Source organism: Mustela nigripes, chromosome 3 (assembly GCF_022355385.1).
Source record: "Mustela nigripes isolate SB6536 chromosome 3, MUSNIG.SB6536, whole genome shotgun sequence".
In the NCBI taxonomy this organism is placed as follows: domain Eukaryota; kingdom Metazoa; phylum Chordata; class Mammalia; order Carnivora; family Mustelidae; genus Mustela; species Mustela nigripes.
Window position 1 is genome coordinate 42,694,952 of NC_081559.1, and position 14,508 is coordinate 42,709,459.

The 14,508-nt window shown below is 48.9% G+C and overlaps 1 long non-coding RNA gene across 1 annotated transcript in view; it reads left to right on the plus strand.

Moving 5' to 3' along the window:
* Positions 1-14,508, plus strand: part of LOC132013677 (uncharacterized) — a 59,673-nt gene that overhangs the window by 24,544 nt on the left and 20,621 nt on the right. Inside the window, exon 2 of the long non-coding RNA XR_009403071.1 lies at positions 4,446-4,676. This is a non-coding gene — a long non-coding RNA (uncharacterized LOC132013677). The remainder of the gene's footprint in view (positions 1-4,445; positions 4,677-14,508) is intronic.

Consider the following 14,508-nt stretch of genomic DNA (forward strand, 5'->3'; position numbering starts at 1 on the left):
AGAGAAGGGGGTGGTGGAGGGGCAGAAGGGGTGCAGCGTGGCTGCCCGCGGTGAGGACGGTGGAGCAGAGAGGGGCCACACCAACCAGTCTTCCAGACTGAGCGCAGACTCTGGGTTTCTTCCTAAGGACAGAGGGGAGCACAGGGTGATTTTAGGTAGGGAGTGGCTTTCCAGGAGTCACTCCTGAACCGGCCACGTGCCTTTGGGCTGCAGACTGGTGGGGCCCGGGCAGGGGGTGGAGGGTGGCTGCGCCTTCATGGCCTCTACCCTGAGCCTGAGAGTCCTCATCGTCAGCTCGTCCCAAAGTACAGAAATCCCTCGTGGCCACAGACCAAGAGTCCAGGCTCACCGTGGACATTGTCTCCGTGCTGTTGACTTCTGCCTGGGTGGCAGGGGGGTGGGGATTGTGACTCATCCATTTGTCACTTTGGGTTGGTCTGTTCTCATGGCTTGACCGGGGTTGTGGGGTTTGGAGGGAGCCTACAGAGCTGAAACACCCTTCTTGTCACATCATGTTTAAGGTCAGTACTGTCGGCACGACGTGTTTCTGAGGCGGGACGGGGGCTGTGACCCACACACCCATGACAAGCAGAGCAGTGGGCTCTGGGATTTGGAAAGGTATGAGACAGGTGCCCCTCGAGGAGCTCCCAGCCGTGGTATGGAAGGGACAGAGGCATGCAGACAGCTATGGTGGGGCGGGGCATGGCCCGTGACAGGCTTGAGAGGGGGAGGGGCACGAAGGGCAGAGAGCGGCGGGAATGAACTGACCCTGTGAGGTGGGAGCTGTCAGAGGAGGCTATATGGACACCTTGTTGGAAAGGGTTTTTAAAGGATGGTCAGGCTCGTGGTGAGGAGGGGTGTGGCCTGGGGACTCAGCACAGGGGTGGGCACTGGACCGGAACTGGGCTGGCTTTGCATTTCTAGGGCATAGTGTTGATGTGGTGGTGGAGACGGTGGAGACGTGGGACTGTGGAAGGCCGGCAGGTCATGCCAGGACTTGGGCCTCCTTGCGTAGGCTGAGAGGTGGTGGAGGGGGCTCAGAGAGCTGCGTGGCTGGCCCTGGTGGAAGCCAGTGTGAGAGGGAAGGGAGGAGCTGATTGTCTCAGGCTCCACCAGAGGAAGGGGAGGACCTTAGCTGGGACAGGGCAATTGGGAGAAAAGGATCAAATGAGTCAAGACATTAAGAAGGGAAGACAAATGGGATTAAGTGGAGACGGGGCCAGCCTGAGACCTGAGGGGCAGTGGTGGTCCCTTCCCTGGGGCTGGACAGAAGGTAGGTCTGCTTGCCCTGCCAGAGACCGCCGGGACATGTTTCCAGGTGACAGGAAGCAGAAGAGGATCAGCTCCATCTACAGAGTCAGACACGTGCGGCCAGATCTGGGGTGGAGATTAGACTCTGTGGGTCATCTGTCTGTGTGTGGTTGGGGAGCTGAGTGAGGGGCCGGGAGAGACGGTCCTAGGACACACCCATAGGAGCCGGTCAGATGCGGGTTCCCTGGGGCCTGCGTGTTGGCCAGCTGAGAAGCTCTACAAATAGGCAACCACACCAACAATATTAGATGTTGCAGGTAAATATCATTCCAGTGTGTTTACATTTCTGGAACATTCATGTAGTAGGATTAGACGCTAGCTCTAATGCATTATAAACCAGTTTCTGGGCCCTTTGCTTCCTCGTGCTTGGGTGTCTTGGCAGAAGAAACTGTACCCCTTTCATTGACCCCTAGGTCCTATTTGACACCCCTCTGCCCGACCAACTTTCCCTGACCCCCTTGCTATGGCAATCTGAGCCCACCCACCTGGTGGAAAAAAACAGTCCTAGTTGGTGTTGGTCATAGTCACGGGGGCATCTCTGCAGCTCACAAAATGGGAAGCCTTTTTTTCTGGCATGATGGGCTGAGCTGGGTCGTCGGGAGCTGGACCTCTAGCTGGCCTCCTGATTTCTCAGGTCTCGAGTTCCTACGTCCCGGGGACGGCTTCTACGTGCTCTCGGCTCTAGGGACCCCTCTCCTTTGTCCCCGCGCCATTCTCTGCTAGGCTCTGAAACGCAGGTGACGGATTATCCACTTGGCAGGTTAATTAACTTTCCGTATTGTCCTCTCCCCGCCGCCTCCCTCTTCCTCTAAGTCAGGGGCAAGTGTCAGCTGAGGCAGCGTCCTGTCCCAGCCATGTTTTCGGCTGTCATTCCTTCAGTCTTGGATCAATGGTCTGGAATCACAGATGTCTCTTCCTGGATTTCTGTAATTTTTTCCAGAGGTTGATTCAGGCTCCTCCTCGCCGAGCATCCGGCTCGACTCACCGGAGGAGGAGCGCGGAGCCCCCTGAGGCTCATGGCAGCTGACATATTCCCCACAAGCTGAGGAATGAGTCCCATTAAATCAGGATTTATGATCAATCCTCATAAATTAAGGCTGCCTCGTGAGCCCCAGGTGAGACCCTTGCCAGTGAGTCTTTGTTAATTAGCATGGGAAGCGTCCTTGCTCACTCAGGGTGAAAAGCCAGCGAGCGTGTTTGTTGAAACCGTGTCCTTCCATGGCACGGTGGCTGTCTCTCACGCCAGCGGCACAGACTGGGGTTGGGTGGGCAGCTGCCTACCGTGGGCCACTCTATGGCTAGGGATAGACAGTTAAGACCCAAGCACCCCGGTTCTAGAAGCCTCAACACCATGGCCATTTCTGGGTATTCCGTTTTGCTCTGGGGTAGAATCAGAAATCAAAGCCATCTCTCTCTTTCTCCAGAAATCACACACCCTCACACTCGCACACACCACTGCTCTGAGCTTGCTTCTTGCCAGATGTGTGCTTGTATCAGCTACTGAGCTTTTCTTCTTATGTCTTCATCTCTAAAATAGGGGTAGCATGGTCATCCCCTGCACCGCCCCGACAGCTGGTTGGATAGTGCCTCTGCCCCACCCTGCCAAAAAATGCACCCGTATCCCAACCCCTGGTGCCAGGGAAGCTGGCCTTATTTGAAATTAGGTTGTTTGCAGACACGATTACTTCAGGAACTTGAGAAGAGGTTATCCCTCATGAGGGTGGGCCCTAAACCCTAGGACTGGTGTCTTTATGGGAAAAGGAGAGAACAAATGGATGTGCAGAGAAGAAGACCATGTGGAGAGGTAGGAGGGAGGCAGCTACAAGCCAGGGAATGGCCGGAGCCTCCCCAGGTCAAGAAGACACATGGAGGATTGTCCCCGTGACCCTAGAGAGCATGACCCTGCCAACACCTGATTTTGGACTTCTGGCCTCCAGAACTGAATGAGAAAAAAATAGCTGTTGTGTGAATCCACCCAGTCTGTTCAGAGCTCTGCTCCCAAGGAAGTGGTTTGCCACCTGCCTGGGGCTTCATGGCGCCGCTGGGGCCCCCCTTCTGGTTTTTGCTTCTGGATGTAGCTTTCTCATAATCTCAGGAATCTCCACCAGGCCGCTGACCTTCTGAGCCAGGAAGGAGAAAATTATTTTCAATGATTTCACTATTTTACTATTTCATTGTAAACACTTTGGGGGTGTTGGACAAGTCATGTCAGCTCTTTTGTGGGGTGTGTGGATTCCCACTGTAATGGAATCAGCCCCCAGACTGGCAGGTGGCTGGAAACTGTGATTTACACGGGCACCCTGATGTCACCTTCTGTCTTGCTGATGTGATAGAGGAGGTGCTGGGGCCCCAGACAAGGCCAGCGGTCATGGCTTGGGTTGCAACCACTTTTCCTGGACACCTTGTATCAGAGTATCACCTGGATGGACAAATGGGCCATTTATTTAAAAATAAAACTGGTCTCCAGAATTCCACCAGACGAACTGAGTCAGAATCTTCTGGATGTCACATGCCTGCTGGGAGTCTTTGAGAGCTCCTGGGGTAGCCTAGGTGAAGTTGATCACCCATGCTCAGGTCACAGGAGCTCCCTAGAACCAGGGACCAGTGTCCACGGTCTGCTCGCCTAAAGAAGCTGGTTCAGTGGAGGCTCTCAAGGGGGACTGGAGCTGCCTCCCCTTTTGCATGGCAAACACCCAGAGAAAGGAGCTGCAAGGGTGCTGGTCCTTCCAACCACCCATCGCTCCTGAGCCCACAGGGCAGGCGGGAGACCTCCATTTTGGAAAGTTCTCTGGCAGATTTGAGCCTTGTAGAAATCTTCAGATAAAGAATGCATTTAAGTGGGGGATCTGATTAAAGCTTCAGAATGAAGTCTAACCAATTTGTTCAAATAGTAAATGAGGCTTTAAATACGGAATGATTTTGGCTCAGATGGCCTGGGATCCTGGGAGCCTTGAAGAGTAAGAATCCAGGCCAGAGCTGCAGAGTCCGCCGCTGGAGCTTAGCAAGGAGTAGCTGGAGGGTCACGGCTCGCGTGCGTGTGTGCATGTGATGGCTACATTATCCATATCACGTAACCACATACACTTCTCATTCTCATGCGATGGCTCATTTTTTTTTTTTTTTTTTTTTTTTAGATCAACAGATCCTTTGCCAGATGCAGAAAATCCTGTATTCACAAAAGGCCCCCAGAAAGCATTTTCTGTGAGTGTGCTGGGGAGGCCGCTCAGGCCCATGAAGAATGCTATCTGTAAGAGCCTTCTCTGTGGCCATGAGCCACTTGGCATGGCAGCTCTCCGTTCCGGGGTGTCCTCCACAGCTGGAGTCAGGAGCACAAGCTTGGCTCAAGAACATAGACTCTGGGCAAGGTGAGCAGAAGGAAGAGAGCAAGCGTGTGGGGGTGAGGGGGAGTGCGGCGTCCGTCCATGGCTCAGGGCCCATGTTTGACAGGTGAGGAATCTGTCTGGGCCTCATCCTTTCGCCTGAGGAAGTTGAGGCTGAGCTCTTTTTCTAGGAGGAGTCATAGTGTATTTGGAAGCACGCAGGATGAGAGCTGGTCTTAGCACTGGGGACAGCATTCAGCCTAGACAAGAGCACCTCGCCATCACATTTGATGTGACCTTCTTGAAGCTCTGCCTTTCTGGATGACCACTTTCAGGGTCTTCCCTCCCACCACTTCTCTACCTGTCCTCATTGCCTGGGTATGTTCCTTCTCCTGTTCTCAGTTCCTTTGTGGACTGTCCTCTTCTCTCCATCCCCCAGGGGTCCGTCCTGAGCCCTCTTCCCACTCTCCTTACCACAGCCTCTGTTCTCCAGGAAGGCTGAACCCCACTGTTTCTGAGCAGGCTTTCCTGTTACCTGAGCTCCAGTCCCACACATGACTCAGGATGTCTCCATGGCCATGGGGAACTCAGCGTTTCCAAAAAGGGATTCCTGTCGTGAAGACAGAAGTCCCAGCAGTGACCCGGACTGAGTCTTCTCCCTTGGCATCTTGTTCTCTCGTCCTTGGACCAGTATCTGTGCCATCTCCAGTGTGGTTATTCTCAGACCAACCTTCTGAAAGCCTTCAATTGGATCCCCTTCCCAGCATGGTGCACGAGTCCATCTCGGCTGGTCCTTTCCAACCTCCTCCACCATCGTGCATTGATGTTCTACTTATACCGTCATTTCTGACCCCTGTTCTCCAGTGCGCCCTCTGCCTGGGTCCATCTGTCCTCCTCTGGTGGACTTCTAATCATCCTTCAAGACCCTGCTCAAATGCACCTGGTTTGGAAAGATTTCCTGAGTCCCCAGCAGAACCCATTGGTCCTTCCACTCTGAGCTCGGCCTCTGTCTCGGCAGTGTCTCCTGTATTGGGTTCCTCCCTCCCCACTTTTCTCTTCCTGAAGGTCATGCATCTCAGGTTGTGGACACTGTTCTGTTTATCTGCTTGTCTCTTGCCTGTCCTCACTGCCTCAACTCTAGCACCCAGGCAGATCCATCAGCCCGGCTTGGCGGCGACTTGGTGAAGGCTGCTAAATGCAAAATCTGCAAGGCAGGGCTTGGGGCCAGGCAGAGGGACCCGGATGCTCACATTCTCCTCAAATGTTCCCCAATTCCAAGAGGTGACGGTCGTTCTGGTTACTCTTGCAACATTGTCATACCTTCTTTTTTCTCTTTCTTCAATTATCATTTCTTCCCTCTCCATCTGAGTCTGAGACAAGAGGGGAAGAACTCATGGCCAGTTTGGAGTGTGAGCAATGAGAACCATGAAAAGGAGGGCAACTGGTGTTTTCCTTCTCTTCTTATCCTGTTTTTTTTTTTTTTAAATCGAGATAAAATTCACATTCTAGAAAATGTACCCTTTCCAACTATACAAATCAATTGTGTGTGCATTTTTATAATATTCACCAAGCTGTGCAAATGTCACCACTCTGACTCCAAAATGTTCTCATTTGTGGTCTGCCAAAAGAAAGTCATTAGCTGTCACTTGTCACTCCCCCTTTCCTATCCTGTTAACTTCTCACCATAGCATTGTACACATCTTTTTTTTTTTTCCTTGAGATAGCATAAAATTAAGAAAATTTTAGTTCTAGAAAATTTTAAAGGACACGTAGAACCCCATCTTCACAGACTTAACTCTATGGAACCATGCCTCTGTATATAGGGATGTAGGATTTACTATTTACAGTGTTTAGAACCATGCCTGGGGCATGCTCAAGGCTATAAATGTGTTTGCTAACCACCTAGCTGAGTGACGGTGTTATCAGGAGAGGTAGGATTTCAAGACTCATTATAGACACACGGATTCCAAGTTTTCTCTACAGGATCTAATGGAAAATCCCATCTGTTCAATTGAGGACAAACACCAGATTTGAAACACAAGGATGTCTCTAAGAAGGGGATGATTCCTTATTAAATATTGGAAAATATTCCTAACTTCCCTCCAGAGAAAAGCCATGGAAAAAAACCAATGTCAAGAAAAATGCAGTCCAATGAAAGTGGAATTACAACATTTTGCTATAATTTCAAATAAGTGGATTCTTTCCATTTGCTATCAGATGTATTCCCACTGGGCACCTCAGTATCGATATTTCCTACTGACATCAGCAAGGAGCTCTGGGTGCGCTGGGCAGTCCTGCAGTGCACGGATATGCCACTCTCTCCTCTGCAGGATGGAGGGCTTTTAACAATGTAGGCCTATGACACAAGGTTTTTAGAATGAACTTAAAAATAATAATAAAGCCTAATTCAGCTTTTGGCATTAATTTCTTGATTGCTAACATGATGCATTTCTGTACGAAGAGCTCATTTCACGAACTTTAAGGACATGATGTTTCTAACCTGCAGGTGCTGGTGAGAACAGCAGAGCCAGCTGGAGGCTCTGGGAGGAACTCCATCTGGAAGGAAGCATGATGTGTCCAGAGGGCAGCGGGGTCTGGTGGAGTCAATGCTGGCGAGGGTGTGTGTATAGTGGCAAGACTCTAGACCAGGGTGCAAATTCAGGCCAGCAGATGGAGAAGCTGGAGCTTCCTGGGACTGAACCAGCAGGCAGGAGTCAGTCCAGTTGGGTGGCTTGGGCAGAGAGCAAGGGAAGCAGAATGCAGATCTACATGGGGACCCAGATTCCTGAGGTGGCTAAAGGTGGTGACTTGGCCCCACAAGCTGGAGCTGGCCAGAGCAGAGCTATGGCAGAGCTGCCCACCTGGGGCCAGGTGGGCTGAGGACAGAGCAGCCTCCTCAGCACGAAGAAGTCCCGTAATATGAGTGCTGGCAGGGGGAGGCTGCAGGGGGCTTGGCTGGCTGGGGTAATGAGGACAGGTGAGTCTGAAAGAACATCTGATTGGTCTTTGCAGTGATGAGGTTGTGAGCATTCACACCAGGTGGCCACTCTTCTCTGACAGTGTTCCCACTTGGTCTGTAAGTAAGGTCCATCTAGTAAGGACTAGATGTGTCGGCCAAGGCCATACTGGTGAGAAGACATCTGATGCTGGCTTCAGCATGTGACCTCTGGAATAAGGCAGGTGTGGGCTCAAATCCCAGCTTTATCACTTGCCAATGTCATAGCCTTGGGGTTGTTATTGATCCCTCTGGGACAGGGCTAATTAAAAGCACTGTTATAAGGATGCATGAGATAATGTTGGCAAAGAGCACCCATGGTTATAACAGATGAAGCCCAGGAAGGTCATTCTCCCTGATTGCACTGGCTACCTACAATCAACTCCATGACCACAGCCATCTGCTCAGCCATTAGTTTACTGGTCCCCACATCCTTGTTTCTTAACTTCTAAAATGTATTGAGTCACAAACTCCTTTCAAAACCTGATGAAAACTCTGCCTACTCCCTCCACGAAAATCCAAGCATACATTTTGCAAGGGATTTCAGATGGTTCACAGATACTCAAGTTGAGAATCCCTGCTCTTGAGTTCAAGGCTGGTTTTATAAGTGAAGTGTCATTTTGCCAGTCACAGGCCATATGTGTGTGCAATCCTACCTTAACATTCTGATTTGTGGAACTGACTTGGTACTTGATACACACTGTACCCTATGCATTGATTGATAGGTTAAGTAAGACCATGACTCTGGCATAGCCCACGAAACGCCTCTACTCATTTCTGGCAGCTATCTGGACAGCTTCTGAGCCTGCAACAAACCCTGCTGCTTGGAATTTAGGGGACCCCTTCTCCTTTTTGTCTTGCTGAAACCATCTTTCCACAGGGAGACATCAAGTTATGATCTGGATCTGACCTTCCCTATAGTCCTGCCTCATTGGGGGGGACCAGGTCATTCCCCTGCTCCTGCTCCAGCTCTGGATCTGCTTTATTCTATCATCCCATAACCCACCCTCCAGATCCCTGGAATCTACAGAAGAAGATTTTACTGGTGTAGCCAAGTCCTTCCAGCCAGGCCACAACCTTTTTTTCAATGGGTGGGTTTCTGCCTCATAAAATGCCTTCACGTGTAAGCTGGTCATACTTTTCACTTTTCCAAACAGGCTTGTTTCCTCACTTCCTCCATGGAGGGTTGGATCAATGTGCCAGGATGAGGCAGGGATTCTGAATTCCCAGACATTATGGGGTTGATTCTCCCCGAAAGGGCCATCGCAGGCATGTGAAAGGAGTCCATACTGGAGGAGTTAGGGATTGGGGTCTTCGTGAGCTAGTTGTGTATCCTTGGGCTCTGTGGTTGGTCACCTTGGGTCAGTGGACTTGGTGCCTCTTTGTGGCTCCGTGGCAAACACCGGAGTTACCTGTGGACAATGAACAGCAAAGGAACGTCAACACCACCGAACACGTGGCTGGCTCCAGATCCTGGGGGCTCTTGTCCGGCAGGTCTGGGTGGGGCCTGCAGGCATGTACTTTTTCGAAAGTTCACAGGGTCTTCTGACACATGTGTCTGTTGGAGAGCCACCAGACCAGAATGACGTCCAACAGAGCTCTTTCCAGGGGAGGGGCTGGTAAGTGACTTCCAAAACGTTTCTAAGGCTTGGAAAAACAGCAGTGAAGGAGTGACTCAGTGCTTGGGTCATGCACATTCTTCCCGAGTGAGGCTGAGCCACCCCAGAGCCCCTGCTCTGCACTCCCATCTGCTGTTCCCCCAGACGCGTGACACCTCCTCCACTGGGCAGTGGGGCGGGGGGGATGTTTTCATGTTCGCTGGCCGGCCCTGGGCCTTCCAAGGGGTCATTTGAGCCTGAGTAGGACTGTTAAAGAAAAATAGCAGAGGGGATGAAAAATGGGCTTGATTTCAAAGAAGTGTGTTTGCAGACAGGGGAGGGCAGGCTTCCTGGGCAGGCTTTGCCTCCGAGTGCTGAGTCACGACCCACCGCTGGCTCAGCACTGTTTCACAATCAGCCTCGGGGTTCACTTGCATCAGGCCCATTCCAAGAAAAAGCCCAAGCCTGGCCTAGCAACGTGCTTTTTTGGTGTGTTAAACACAAAGATGAATTGTTCAAAATATGAGAGAAAACAGTCTTGAAAGTGTTATGGGCGGGTTTCCTAAGAATCCCTTGGAGATTTTGGACCTCATTTTTTTTTCTCTGATTCTATTACTTTGGAATACAGTAGCCCAAACAGTTAGCTGCCCTGGAAAACATTTATCAAGCTCCTAGTTGCTCCCTGCCTGGTATCTCAGGCAAACACCTGGGCCCTTCTCTGAGAAGCCCAAGGGAAGATCACTGATGATCACGTGGGGGGACTGGAGACCCGCCTGGGGTCCAGTGTCCTGACGTGTCCATGGTCTCTGCAGCTACTTGCTCTCCTGAATGACACCTCCAGACCCACCTGGGCCTACCAAGCAATGTCTTTCCACCTTACCTTTCGAGATTCGGTCCCTCTGAACAGGAGTCTGTAGCTTCTGTTGATATCGGTGAGAAAGCAGCGCCAAAGGTTTCATTAAAATACGGACCGAGCAGGTGTACAGGTTAGATGGTGACCGCTGAAAGGTACATCCACACCCTGATGACAAGTATCTGGGAATGTTACTTTAATAAAAAAATGGAGTAAGTAAAATATATAAAATTTAAGGAGAGTCTTTGAGGTGAAGAGATTATCAGTTTGTCTGATAAGTCCTAAATGCAGTGAGAAGTGTGCTTGTAGGGACGCCCAAAAGGCAGACTGGAGTGAGGTGACCACACGCCAAGGGATGCCTGGGGCCACCAGAAGCTGGGCGAGGCAGGAGGGGCCCTCACCCAGAGCCCATGTATGTGGCTCTGCTGCCAGCTTCACCTCACGCTCTGGCCTCCAGAACTGTGAGAATTTCCGTTGTTTGAAGTCACTCCATTTGTAGTAATTTGTTATGGCAGCCCCAGGAAATGAAAACAACGGGTGTGTGCACACACATGCACACGCACACGCACACACACACACACCCTGGTGAGCGTGCTACACACACAAGACCTGGACTCTTGATGGGAGCCAGAGGGCAGCTAGGATGGAGGGTTCAGCAGACACCTGGACCATCTCCTCTTGGAGCCTATACCTCCCTACCACCCAGGCCCTGCATTCTGCCCAGCAGATGCCCACTTGTCAGCCTCAGTCTCCAGGTTGCTGCCCAGGAACGTCACATCCTGCCCTCAGTTCTCTGCCTCGGCACACCCCCACAGCTAAAGGGACTCAGCTGGCTGGTCTGAGGTCCATCGCCCTGACCCCTAGGCCACTCCCTGAGGGGGGGGTCACTGTCCTGTGGTTCCAGGGACTTTCTCCTTCTGGAACCAGCTCAGCCCTCCTGTCATGTCTGCCTTTGAGGACCCCAGGCTGCCCCGAGTGGCCCCTGATGTCTCACGGACTACATGTCCCTGTCCCACAGCTATCCTCTGAGCCTTTTTTTTCCCCTCCTTGAAATATGTTCTGTGTCTCCATCCTTTATCATTTGGATTTTAAGGATGACTTGAGCCATTTTGGATTTTGATGAAGAGTCTTGATGATTTTTCTTATTCACTTTTAGGTATTAGGGGATGTCAATGTTTCCTTCCTGAGACTGAAAGCGTGAAGGTTTTCAGCACATTATTACAGCTATTATTATGTTCTGAATGTTGTTCTGAGGGTAATAAACCCTAAATTTACCATGACTATTATATCTAGAATACAGATATAATACCTGGAGATCATGCATTTTGTCACTATTTTATCTCCCAGCCTTTAGTGTTTGACATTCTCTGAAAGGGTATTTTCTTTTAATACAGCTTTTGATAAGACAGTTCTAGTTAGAACAAATACTTCTTTTTTTAAAAAAATTATTTTTTAAAATTTATTTGAGGGAGAGAGAGAGAGCGTGAGAGAACACAAGTTGGGTGGGGGAACAGGCAGAGGGAAAGGGATTGCAGACATTCCACTAAGCAGGGAGCCCAGCTTGGGCTCCATCCCAGGACCCCAGGATCACGACCTGAGCTGAAGTCAGATGCTTAACCGACTGAGCCACCCAGGGGCCCCTAGAAGAAATACTCTAAAGAAAACTAGAGAGATAAGTGAGTCATGACTTCACAAGGGGCCAGGTGAACCATAACTATCTCTTTTCTGTTTCATGTCAGCTCCTACCATGGCTATTAATTGAGAAGAGTATCCTGGAGTTCTGATTGCTTTTTCTCCTTTATGAGGGCATAGGAAGACTTGTTTTAGTTGGGATTGACCACTGTTAGCCTCACTATGGCCCTCCTGTTCACAGCAATGGGGATTCTTTTCATTCCAGTCTGAAATTTATCTTCTGATTTTCTGCATGCACTAAATGCATTCCCTTCATCTCCTTCCCCATCCATCATGGTGGAATGCTCCAGTCATGGGATCTGAGGAGAAAGGTCAGATGGGACACCTGTTGGACATACTACTTTGTCAAATAATAACCAGAAAGAAAATAATTGAAAGAAGACAGACAGGAATTCATTACTAATTATAGAGGAAGGCCATCTTGGCTTCAGATGCAGAGTTCAAGAGAAGTATATTTGCGAAGTAAGTAGTATTAAAAAAGTTTATGTTTACAGGTTGGACATAGTTCATATGTTCTCTGAGACTTCAGAATTATAAGCCATCAAGGAGATGCTATGAGAGACCAAAAATAATTTTATCTTTCATCATGGGTAGCTTCACTCTTAAAATAAAGTCTTCCCAGCCGTGATGTCATTTAATTACTAATAAAAGCAATTATATTCCCATCTTGCAATGCTCTCAAATAGTTATTCTTAGAGCCTTAAAGCCAACGGAATTCACTGCATTACTTTGGGCTGACTGCAGAGTCCTGAAATCAACCACCAAACTTGTCCTTTGAAACAAACAGACATCAATTAATGGCGGGTCCCCTGGGGCTCCTGTTGGAGACAGGCTAATGGGCACATCCAGAAAGACAGATGCTACCTCTGCTCCAGAACCTTCCCCCATTTTATGACTTGCTACCACCCATGGCCAAGGTGTTTTGCTAAAGAGTATTTGTAGTTTGTTTATTCAGTTTTTCACTCCTGCTTTTAGGAAACTCAGAGACAAGTTTACTCTTCACGAACGTTGATAATTTCACACCCATATTCTCTGCTTCTTGAGGATGGTCTCTCTTCTGCTTTGATCTTACATTTTATGTGATGTTCTTCAACAGTGTGGGGACACCAGGGCCCAGCTAGGAACTGGCCTTCATGTTCTGATAAAGGGGTGAAGCAAGCCAAGCGGGGACAAGGAGCTTCAGCAGACTGAGCTACTGTGGAAAGTTCTAGAAATGGGGTAGTTGTGCAGTGAGCATTGTAGGCACACCTCTCCCAAAGTGCGTCTGGTTCTTCCAACATGCATTCCCCACTCCCACAGCACCCCCATGACCCTTGCCCCAGCCTCCCACCCCCCACCTCAACCCCTCTGCTCCCAGGATTACACATGGAGACAGCTATTGCTCTCCCTGCAGAGGGGCCGTCTTGTCTCGCTGATGAACCCTGGCTGGGCAGGACTGCGACTGAAACAAAAAATAATGTGTGGTTTTATTACCAAATTCTTGAACAGTTATATGTATTCATAATGGGAGATAAGGTGAGTAAAATAACCCCATGTCCATAATTCTTCTGAAACATCTGTTTTCAAAATATTGTTTTACCCAGAGGGTGCCACCTTCAAATAGTTGAAACAACTTCTAGAAGGGCCAGGCTGTCAAGCTTGAGTTTAATGTATGAATTGTAGTTGAACCCTGCAAATATGATTCACTCAATTGCCATCCTTTTCTTCATGTCCATATTTCCGAAATAGCTTTTCCCAAGTGAGGTCCAGAACCACTTGCTTTCGAATCATCTAGAAATCTGTAGATGTTTGGGTTTGCTCCAAACCTCCTCAACTGGAAATTTTCTGTATAGAACTTGAGTTTAACAGGCTCCAAAAAGATACTATGTCAATATTCATTTTGAGACCCCCTATATCAGGAGTTGGCAAATATTTTCTTTAAAGGCCTAGATAGTAAATGTTTTAGGTTTTGTGAGTCATAGGTCCCGGTAACAGCTAAACTCTACCATAGCAAAACACAGATAAATGGACATGCTTGTGTTCCAATAAAACTTAATTTACAAGAATAAGGGGTAGCTAGACTTGGCCCCTGGGCTGTAGTTTGCCAACTCATAAATAAATTAGACAGTGAGTTTAGAGAGTGGAGACCATATCTTTCTTGCTTACCACCGCACAGAATTCAGCCAAATCTGCAGCATAAAATAATCACTTAGTAAACACCAAGTGCATGAATGAGTGGACCTTGACTTCTTAAGGTTGTCTAAAAATTTATAAAAACTACAATTCATTCTTTCTGGGGTGCAATTCTAGTATTTTGGCAAATGCATCATCATGGAACCACCACTGCAATCAGGATAGAGAGCTGCTCCACTCCAGCCCCAAGTCCCCCCAGCTGCTCTTCATAGTCACCCTGATCTGTTCTCTGCCATTACAGTTAGTTAGGTTTTGCCAAAAGATCAAATACATAGAATAATGCTATGGGTAGTTGTTTGAGTCTGGCTTCTTTCACTTAGTACAGAACAATAGCGATTCATTGATACATATATTGTATATATCAGTAGCCTGGTCCTTTCATTGAGGATCAATATTCTGTTGTATGGGTGGATCAGTTTGTTCACTCATTTGCCCACTGAGGGAAACTTTGAATGTGTTCAGCTTTTGCCAATTAGAAATAAAGCTGTTATAAACACTCTTGTACAGGGTTTTTTTTTTTTTTTGTCTTGTTTTGTTCATTTTTTCCCTTAATTTAATTTTACTTTT